The sequence below is a fragment of the Aptenodytes forsteri genome, unplaced genomic scaffold (genome assembly GCF_000699145.1).
Source record: "Aptenodytes forsteri isolate BGI_AS27 unplaced genomic scaffold, ASM69914v1 Scaffold6, whole genome shotgun sequence".
In the NCBI taxonomy this organism is placed as follows: domain Eukaryota; kingdom Metazoa; phylum Chordata; class Aves; order Sphenisciformes; family Spheniscidae; genus Aptenodytes; species Aptenodytes forsteri.
The window spans coordinates 125387-135369 of NW_008795709.1; positions in this window are offsets into that span (position 1 = coordinate 125387).

Below are 9983 nucleotides of genomic sequence, written 5' to 3' on the forward strand. Positions count from 1 at the left end.
AAGCCCGCAGGTCCTTGGGCGACTGCTTAAGTATCTGCGTGTGTGTGTGTGACAGGCGGGGACCTGAAAAACCTGCCGCAAATCACAGGAGCTCCCGGGATCCACAGCCACTCTCTGGGCTGGTAATTCAGGTTTGGCACCCGCTCCCCTTGTCAGGGCTCAACGCATGGTTGTACGCGCTGCGGGGCTCTCCGGACGGGTGGCACGGGGAGCCGTCGGGGCAGGTCCCGCCACGCTCTGGGCTGGGGGCCGCCGTCCTGCGGGCCCCGGGCGAGGGCCGCCGGGGCTCTTTCCTGCAGGGGTACGGGAAGGGTGAAGGCAGGGTGCGGCAGAAACTGCGCTCGGCCGTTCATCGGCGTTTCAGCTGAGCCTGCCTCCCCCTCTGGGGGGCCCTGGGGCCCCCACCACTGCCCCCTCGGCCAGGCTGCGACCACCTCCCCTGCTGTGGGCAGCCCCGCTCCTGGCTTTGCTGATGGAGCACGGCGGCGGTCGTTGCTGTGCAGGACTGGCTTCTCATCTTACTTTAGTCCCCTGCCAATGATTTGTCCAGGTTTAAGGTTCCTGACTCTGCTGTCCCTTTAGTCAGCCGGCTTTGCTGACGGCGGCGGTCGCTGCTGTCTGCTGTCCTCAGCCCTGTGATCCCGCCAGGCTGGGTACAGAGGCGGGAGCGGGACCTGGATCTGACCTGCTGCTGCAGCCCAAGTGCCCTCAGAGGCACGGGGCAGGAGCCTGGCTGGGGATGGGGAGGAGGGCAGGGCATCCTCTTCTGTCACTGCCAATGATTTGTCCAGGTTTAAGGTTCCTGACTCTGCTGTCCCTTTAGTCAGCCCTGTGATCCCGCCAGGCTGGGTACAGAGGCGGGACTGGGTCCTGGATCTGACCTGCTGCTGCAGCCCAAGTGCCCTCAGAGGCACGGGGCAGGAGCCTGGCTGGGGATGGGGAGGAGGGCAGGGCATCCTCTTCTGTCAAAGACCTATACTCTCTTCGATTAAAGTGCCTGGGAGCCTGCAGTCCCCAGTGGGGTGGGCTGGAAGCATTAGACAGCAGCTTAAAAAGAGGCATCTTGTGGGGTGGGGTGCAGTGGGGAGGAGCTGATTTTCTCTCAGCTCACAGACAGCGGGAAGGGGAGGCTGGAAAATCAGAGGGGCTGGAGAAAGGGCTTATGAGAAACTGAGTATGGGGTGCAATGGCTGAGATTATCTGCCAGAGCAAAAGGAAAACTGGCACTGGATGCCAAAAGCTGTGGAGCTAGCTGAAGCCAGGGGCAGGGAGCCCTGCCCCTGGGGAGAAGTGGCTGGACAAACCCAGGCAAGAAATCTGCCATATGTTTAGCAATGAACCAAAACCGTCCTGAAGATTGAGTGGTTTTGTAATGGGGGGGGGGACACGGGCCAAGGCAAGCCGATTGCGAAGAGATCTGCGCCAAAGGGCAGGCAGACCGGTGCCAATTTTCCTAGCAGGATGATGTTGGTCAAGCAAGAGTGCTTTTGCTACAGGGATAGCCTCACCGCCTGATAAACCAAGCGGTGCTGTTCAGTGGCTGCCAGAGGAGGTTTTCGGGAGAAGACTTGATCCTGCGTGCCTTGGGCAGGCACCCGGCCAAGGGGATATGCCCTGTTTGTCACTGGTGCTAAGTGACAGGAGCATGGGTAGCGATGGGTGGGGGCAAGCAGGTTGGAAAACATGTCCAATGGGATGGCTTCAGCAGCCATGGCTGGGGGGATCAGGGTGCGTTCAAGGGGCTGGAGCAGACGCCTGCAGCAGGACACAGCCCTGGGTTTTGAACCCAGTGTGGGAGGTCCAGGCAGAGGCCCTGAACTGCATGCTGCCACGTGCTTGGGGGAGCTCTGGTGGGTATTGCTACTTACCTGCCCCATGCCTATGCTCTGCCCTGGCACCTGCTCTTGGCCACCCTTGGAGACAGGACAGATGGGAAGATAGTCTGGCCCAGAAAGATTTTCTTCTGTTTGTATGCTGTCTTTTATTTTCTTCCATGCGTGTTCCCCAAGCATTGCAAAATGCGAGTAACCTGGCCCGCGGGAACAGGATCGGCTCCTCTCTTCCCTTGTTTATTACTGTCCACAGAGAGAAAGTCTTTAATGTGGAAAAAACCCTTTTCCCTTACCCTGTGAACCCAGCCCAGACTTGCACTGGGAGTGCTGGCAGCGACGTGTTTCAGGCTGAGACATGCCACTGAAATGGCTTCATAGCTGCTGGGAGTCCTGCAGTGACAGTGCGAAAGCCACATCACGAATCTGTCCGCGTCTGGCTGGCAAATGCTAATGCTTTTCTGATCCTGAAATCTTTTAGGCCCCATTTCTCTTCCTGGGAAAGGGTCAGAGTACTGCTAGAGTTTATGCTTCACCTGATATGAGGAGATCCTGTCCCCAGAGGATATCCCTTTCTCAGGAGAGTTAGATTAAATAGAAACAAAACGCAGGGTGCATCCAGGCCCATCACAGAGTTGTCCTCCCTACATAGGAAGAAATACAGCTGTTGTGATGCACATTTGACAATTTTGCATGATCCTGTGGCATTGCAGCGAGGAGTTGGCAGCTGCAGCCTGTGTTCAGCATCCCACTCCTCTGAACCCCTCTTGCAGAGGCTTGAATATCATCCAGTGCTTGCACTATGGCAACGTGTTGTGGGGGGCATTGGACACATAGCTCATGGCCATCCTGTCCCAAATGTTGTCCCTCTAATGCTGTGTGGAGACAGGATGGAAAAAAGATGAAGAGGAGAGGTGGGAAGCAACTTGTCAAGCCATCAGGAGAGACTGGGATATAATTCAGCTTTTCTGACTCCTTCATACTGCCTCCTTTGCATGCATGTCTCTCTCCTGAATTTTGCCATGTTTTCCTTCCTGAAAATGAGGCTTAGTACCAGCACCTCTTGTCTGAGCATTAAGCAGAGATTTTTTTTCTTTTTCTAATTATGTGATTTAAAAAATGTGTGCTTTCCAGAGATGTCCCCCCGCCAACCCAATTGTCAGAGAGGAAGCAAAACCTTCCCTTCTCCCCCTGAATACACCGATGCAAAGGAAAACCACAAAAGCCATCTTCTGTTTTGTTTTCCAGTGGTTTTTTTTCCTGATGTGCTGGGGTTTTCTGGCTACTAACCCAAAAAATGTGGCTGGAAACAAGGCTTAGAATTTTTTGGCTTCCATTCAGCTAGAGAAGAGTTTCCTAACCAGCCAGTACTGACTCACAAGGTAACTTGCAGCTAATCAGATGAGATTTCTACCTGCAAAACCCACTTGCCCCAGAATAGCGTAAGAGATGGGTTGCTCTGCAGGGTGCAGCTAGCAATTGCCTTTTTCAGATACCCCAAAACACAAGAACCTGACTGAATCATTGATCTTTTGATCAGTTTTGCCCTGGGAGAGCAGCAACACTCGCTGCCGCCCAAGAGCCAGAAGCACACAGTGCTCAGATCATGTCCGGGGCAGGGGGAAGGGGAGGAGGTGGGCACAGGCAGCTCCTTGCTGCCCTCCTTGGTGGAGCAGGGCTGCTCGCTGCCCACCCAGGCTCAGCAACTGCCTCAGCTGCACTCTCCAAGCATTATCGTTTCCTTTTAGTGGGCAGGGTTCAGCCTGTCTCGCCTCAGCATCAGAACCGATTCAGGCCAGACAGATACGAATCAGATGTAACTTCCAGTAAGATCCCTGCTTTTTCTTTGTCCATGGGATACAGCCGTGTGGATGGAAACGGCGGTGTTTTATTGCTCCTCCAGTTGTTCCAATACTTCTCAAAGAACAGTGTCATCTCATTGGTATTTCCATATGCAATCTCTGCCTGGGGTACAGTCTTCCTCCCTCCTCTCCCTCTTACTAACCAGATTGTTTTGAAGTGACTAAACCAGGCGCTGATACGTGCGGTTCCTTGCCAGGAGGCTTTTCAGCAGTGCTGCCATTGCTTGTAGGCAGAGCGTGCCCTAGCACGCGGAGAGAGCCAGCAAGGCATCACACATGTGAGCCCAGGAAAACATGGGCTCCGGCACTGGTGAGAGGCAGGGAAGAGGCTAGAGGAGACAGGCAAATCTGCTCTCTACTCCTGGTGCGCCAGAGGGGTGTGAAGAGGAGCGAGCACCCTTCCAGGGATTCGGATGGCTGTGCATTTTCTAGGGAGGAAGTCAGGGAGGCGGGAGGCTGGAAAACGCCCGCTGAAATCCATCCTGGTCTGAACGTCTAGGCTGAAGCTGCCTGGTTTTGGAAGTCCTGACTCAAATACTTGTATACAGGTCAATGAAAGGACGTTATCCCTCCCTGGAGCAAGGATGAGCTCTGCCAGACCACTAGCATGTGACCAATGTGGCCCTCCAGGTTGCAGGCATGCTGTCCCGAAGGCCTACCCCGAGGAGAACGAGGGGCCATAGCAGGGTGAGCACAGGCGCAGACCAGCCTGTGGCTGCACCGTGGAGCCCAGCCGCTCTCCTCAACCTTCACTGTGAGGGACAAGGCCCATGTTTTCCCCTGTGCTGTCACAGGCCGGGCAGCCCATGGGTGCTGCTCGCTGTGAGGGGCAGGGAGGGTGCCCCTGGCTGTGGAAGGTGCCTGGCCCCCGCACCCGCAGTGCAGCTGGCAGCGGTCCCTGTGGTTTCTGTCGGACCAGTTTGGGTGGGTGGCACAGGGCCATCCATCGCGGGCACCTGCTGAGAGGTGGCCCCAGTGCCACCAGCTGCTGGGGCATTGCTGCAGGCCCCAGGGCTGTGAGCAGGATGGGGCGTCTCCCTGCGACACACGCCACAGCCCCCGGGGCACCCGTGGGGCCCCCATGGCACTGGCAGGTGACCAAGATGACTTGCAGAGTGACAGTGAACAGGGAAGGGACATAATGGAGACTGGCCCTCTGCTCCGGCTGCTGGGTGCCGGGGAGTGGCTTCCCTGTGCAATTAACTTAAAAAATGTTTTTCCCTTTAGCAACCTGGGATTTGCTGCTCTTGGGAAGCTGGCACTGACGAAGGCGTCGCAGCTACCTGGGTGCTAGCTGCCAACAGTCTTCTCTACACGTCTGGCCATGGGGACAGCTGGGTGAGCACAATAGAGGCGCTCACAGCTGGCTCCCTCATTGCTCTGACAACCTCACTGCCCCAGGGAGCAGGTCACCCACAGCGGGACATCCCCTGCTCCTGGGAGCTCCCCCCAGCTCCAGCTTTGGGGGCTGGGGCACACTGCTGTCAGAGGGTTGGTTGTGTCCAGCGTGTCTGGCAGAGAGGCTCCAGGCTGGAGGAGGATGCTCCTTGCCGTCTCTCTCAGGATGCAGTGACCGGGCTGGTGGATGGGGGTGCTTTCCAGGGAGGAGCAGGGGGAGCAGGGTGCTGTGCTGCACAGGCAAGCAGCTGGAGAGTGCTCAACCCATGAGAGAGCCCAGCAGGCTCAAACAAGCAAAAACACCCTAACAAACCTCAGCTAAAGAAGCTGCACCTGAGCCACTGCTTAAGGAAATCCCACTCTGGCCTGCAGCACGTGTTTTTGCTCCTTGTCCTGCTGGAGGGGAGTGGTTTGGGGGACACAAGAGGCTGGGGGTGCCAGTTCCCATCGACAGTGAGGTCAGGTCCTGGGGGCTCACTGCCAAGCTGAGGCTGTGTGAAGCAGAAGGGGGGCTTCTGGCACTAGCGTGGGATTGCCTTCATGTTGTTCCGAGTGTCTATGTGCCCATCTCTTGGCTGGCTGGTACTACATACAGCCAGTGTGTCTGGCTTCCCTGGGTGGGTTTTTCTCCCTTCTTCGAAGGCTGTTTCTTGGCTCAGGCCTATTCCTGGCTAGTAAGATCTTCTCCTGAGAGGGCTTGGTGTACGGCCATGTCTCCTGTTTCTTAAGTCTATGGCCTGGCCACAGGGAACCTTGCTCAGTGGGGTGGGCACAGTGGGGCTGAGCTGAGAAAGCCCAGTGGAGAGCTGTGTCCCCATCGCTGTGCTGCTCCTGCTGTCCAGCGCTGGCCTGTCTGCATGGCAAGGGAGCACTGGACCAGGCTGTCAGGGCTTTCCAGAGCCTGCTTCCCTTGAAATACACTTCACTTAGCAGATACTTATTTTAGCAAGATACTCATTCTAGCCTCTGCTGCCCATTCAGCTCTTCTGCACATAGACATGGCTTTGCTGACTTGTGAGGCTGAGCTGGCTTTAAGTCAGGGAAAGGTAGTCTTGAGTTGTCCTGACTTGATTCCTCCCAACTTGATTTCTACCCCCCCGCCCCCATTGTTGGGTTGTGGCACTGGGAAACCTCTGCCAAAAGTGAAGAAGGGACAAACTTGCACCAGCCAGGGTGGCAGGATTTGTCCAGGGCATCTTACTGCTATGCTGCAGCATCACCTCTGTGCTAGATCTCTGTACAGCTTCAAAAGAAACAGTACGTGGCAGTGCTGTAGAGCGCTTCCAGCTGCTCTGGACCTTGTCTGGCCTAGGGGAAAGCAGGGACAAAGGAGTTCTCTCTGGCTGAAAATGCCACTTCGCTGACCCTCAGCTAGCAGGTTGGAAGGACCATGAAGTCTGGAAGAGAAGGAGCAGCTGGCTAGAAGGGCTGACATGTCCCAGTATCAGCCACCCTGGATTGCACTCTGCTTGTCCTTAACTTGTCACTCCATGCTCCCTCGCTTGGTGCCAGGAAAGGAGGTCCCTGCAGCTTGTACGTCTCACCCTGGTGCAGAGCTCAAAAGTGAGCTCTGGAGCTTGGCTGCACTCATCTTGGTGTTCACAGTGACACACTTCTGGACCCTCTTCAGACTCAGGAATGAATTGCACAGCTAGAGAGCAACCCTGCATGCCTGAGGAAGAGTTGTGCGACATCATTATTCCAGGGTCCTCCCAAGGGAACTTGTCCAATTGAGCACTGCTGATCTTTTCCTGATATGCAGCCCTGATATGTGTAGCTCCCCATTTTCAGGGATGACTGCAAGAACTCCCAGGGCACAGAGTGAAGCCCAAAGCTTCGTGCTCTGTCCTTACCAGTCTGCTGGAGGCCTGGCTGAACTCGCTGAAGATGAGCATCACCATATTCCACACTGAACAGCTCTGGACACTGGAGCTGAACTCTTCACCTGCCAGGGGGAGATTGCAGTCATCATCCCTCCTGTTTGAAAGCAAAAGGGAAGCTGCCTTCTCACTGATCCAGCCCTTATGCCCCTTGGAGAGATGACAAGGACACAGAAGAACCCTTCACCACTGGGGTCATTGCTGTGCTTTATAACCAGGCCATAAATTGACACAGCAGAGCACAGGCACCTGCTTTCTCTGCTCTGCACGCTCTCACTGGTTGCTGGGAACTCATCACCACAGCCCTGACAATGCAGTGACACTTTCCCGGGTTCTCCCAGCCACTGCCCAGTCTGGCAGCAGTGTCACCTCTTGGCATTAACTCTACCGGGAAGAGGAAGAAGCAGGGAAATGTTTGTCTAGGTTAGACCCAAACCAGCAGGCCACTGGAACTGCCCTGCCAGATTCAGTCCTTAGGGAAGGTTTTTTCTGCGCGTGCCGCCTCTTCATAAACCATCTCCCCTTGCCACCGGGGTCTCATTTGCTGAAAGAGAGAAGAAGAGTTGTGCATTGAAGCAAATCTCAAATTCCAGAAGGAATTTGTCAAAGCTCCTGGGTTTTACATACAGGCAGGACAGAAAACTGGCGACTTCAGATGAAGCAATAGAGTCCCAGAGTGACTCCACTTCTACAGACACAACTACTTTATAGGGAGTGAATGTTACAATAATACAGTAAGCTAAACAAACAGGATGGGTACAAGTAGCTCATGTGTGTCTGCTCATTACTGAGCTGAGAGTGTTATCCCTTCTTTGTTGTGATGTGTAATTGCCTAGTTAGATCACTAGCTCTGCAGTGGGGTGTCAGCTTGGCTGGGTTACCTACTTTTCGTAGCATGTTTTAGATGTACATGCACCACTTTTAGCCAGCTCCTGCTTTTGGCCTGGCCACCTAACCCCCTAACTGTGTCCCATGTTACTGACCACCAGAATGGTGTAGAATGTACTCGGTCAGAGCTCCGAGTACATCTAAGGGCTGTCATGGGCTCAGTGGCGTTCCCACAGCTCAGCTGGGTGAGCAGAAATGCCGTTGTGCCTGATCATGGCAAATACGAGCAATGGGGAAAATAAAATATATGAGGGGCCAGCTCTGCTCTCCGTGCCCAGCCTGCTGTCACACTGGAAATCTGGGTGACCTGGGGGTGGGAACACACAGGTGACTATGTACCCTGCCTGGAGAGACCTGGCGTAAGCCAGGGACTGTTCACAGTCCTACTGGTTTCTGTCAGCTGCAGTTCAGGCCTGCCATTTCTGAAGACCTGGTGGCTTTCCTGAGCCTCTGAGACTGTACTGTCTCTTCTGAAGAAAGTCATTTTATCACTCCCTAGTGGCTGACTGTTGAACCTAAGCACCCATTTTATGAAGCTTGCACCCGAGGAACTTGAATCCAAGAGATGGGAAATTAAGCAAAAAGTTCAGAGACGTTTCTCTGCTATGTACCTACACACAGCACTCCAGATGACTTAAGTGCTTTCTCCTAAGTAGTCAGGCCTGTCAGGGTGGTTCTGATAACACACAACTTTGGGTAGTGCAGGTGCTGACTGCAAATGCACTAGCCTCTTGCTATTATAAATTACAGAATAATTGAGGTGGAAAGGACCTCTCAAGGTCTCTGGTCCAACCTCCTGCTCCAAGCAGGGCCCTCTAGGTCAGGTTGCTTAGGGCTGTGAGCTGCTGAATTGTGAACATCTCGAAGAGTGTTGTTCCTAGAACCTCTATGGGTCCCTGTTCTAGCGTTTATTTGTTTCCTCATGGGGAACAAATATTTGCTAGTATTTAATCAAAATTTTGCATGTATACAAGATCCCCATTCTAGCACATTATTCCTTACACGTGTTTTCTGTCTTACTGGTGCATGGCAGAGTCTAAAGGCAATGTTTGTCAGGAGACAACAAACATTTCTTTCCCTCCCCGTGAGCCCAAACACTTGGTTTTCTTTTCAGAGTTCAAAATCTCCTTTTCTTCTTCTGACTACTTATTTAAAGGGCATCCTTCTTCCTCTATGTAGGAGTGGAGGAAGTCCCCAAAATATGCAGGCTTTTCCTCTCTTTGGGCTCAATCAGGTAATAACAGGTGCTACTAAGGGATTACAGACCCTTGCGCCCAGAGTTTAGGAAATCGTTACCTTGGCTGATCCAGGCAGATGACTTGCTTACTGCCTTCTCCTATTTGACTCTGACATGAGTATTATCTAGCTCTCAACTGACAACAATACATATAATCAAGTTTTAAACTTTGATTACAGTTGCAAAACTACCTAACTTCCAGACACAAAAATTGCCACAAACTGCATATCGCCCCCTGCATTCTCCTGGAGAAACTGGCTGCGACAGAGAACCTGCTCATCCCAGAGACTGCCTGGGGAGTCTGTGCCACAGATCTGAGCGAACTAGGCATGGAGATGACACTGCTCAAGAGGAGCTCAGCATAACCAGAGTTTGGGGAATCTCTCCCGGTCCAGCTGAAGATGCCATTGCAACTGAGGCTCCTGGAAGACAGGGACGGGGAACAGAATGAAGCCCCCATAATCCAAGGGGAAATTGTTAGCGACCTGCTACACCACTTAGACATGCACAAGTCTATGGGGCTGGATGGGATCCAGCCAAGGGTACTGAGGGAGCTGGCGGAAGTGCTCACCAAGCCACTTTCAATCCTTTATCAGCAGTCCTGGCTAACCGGGGAGGTCCCAGTTGACTGGAGGTTAACAAATGTGACGCCCAACTACGAGAAGGGCCGGAAGGAGGATCCAGGGAACTACAGGCCTGTCAGCCTGACCGTGGTGCCGAGGAAGGTTATGGAGCAGATCATCTTGAGTGCCATCATGCAGCACGTACAGGACAACCAGGAGATCAGCCCAGATAATGGGTTTATGAAAGGCAGGTCCTGCTTGACTAACCTGATCTCCTTCTATGACAAGGTGACCCGCTTAGTGGATGAGGGAAAGGCTGTGGATGT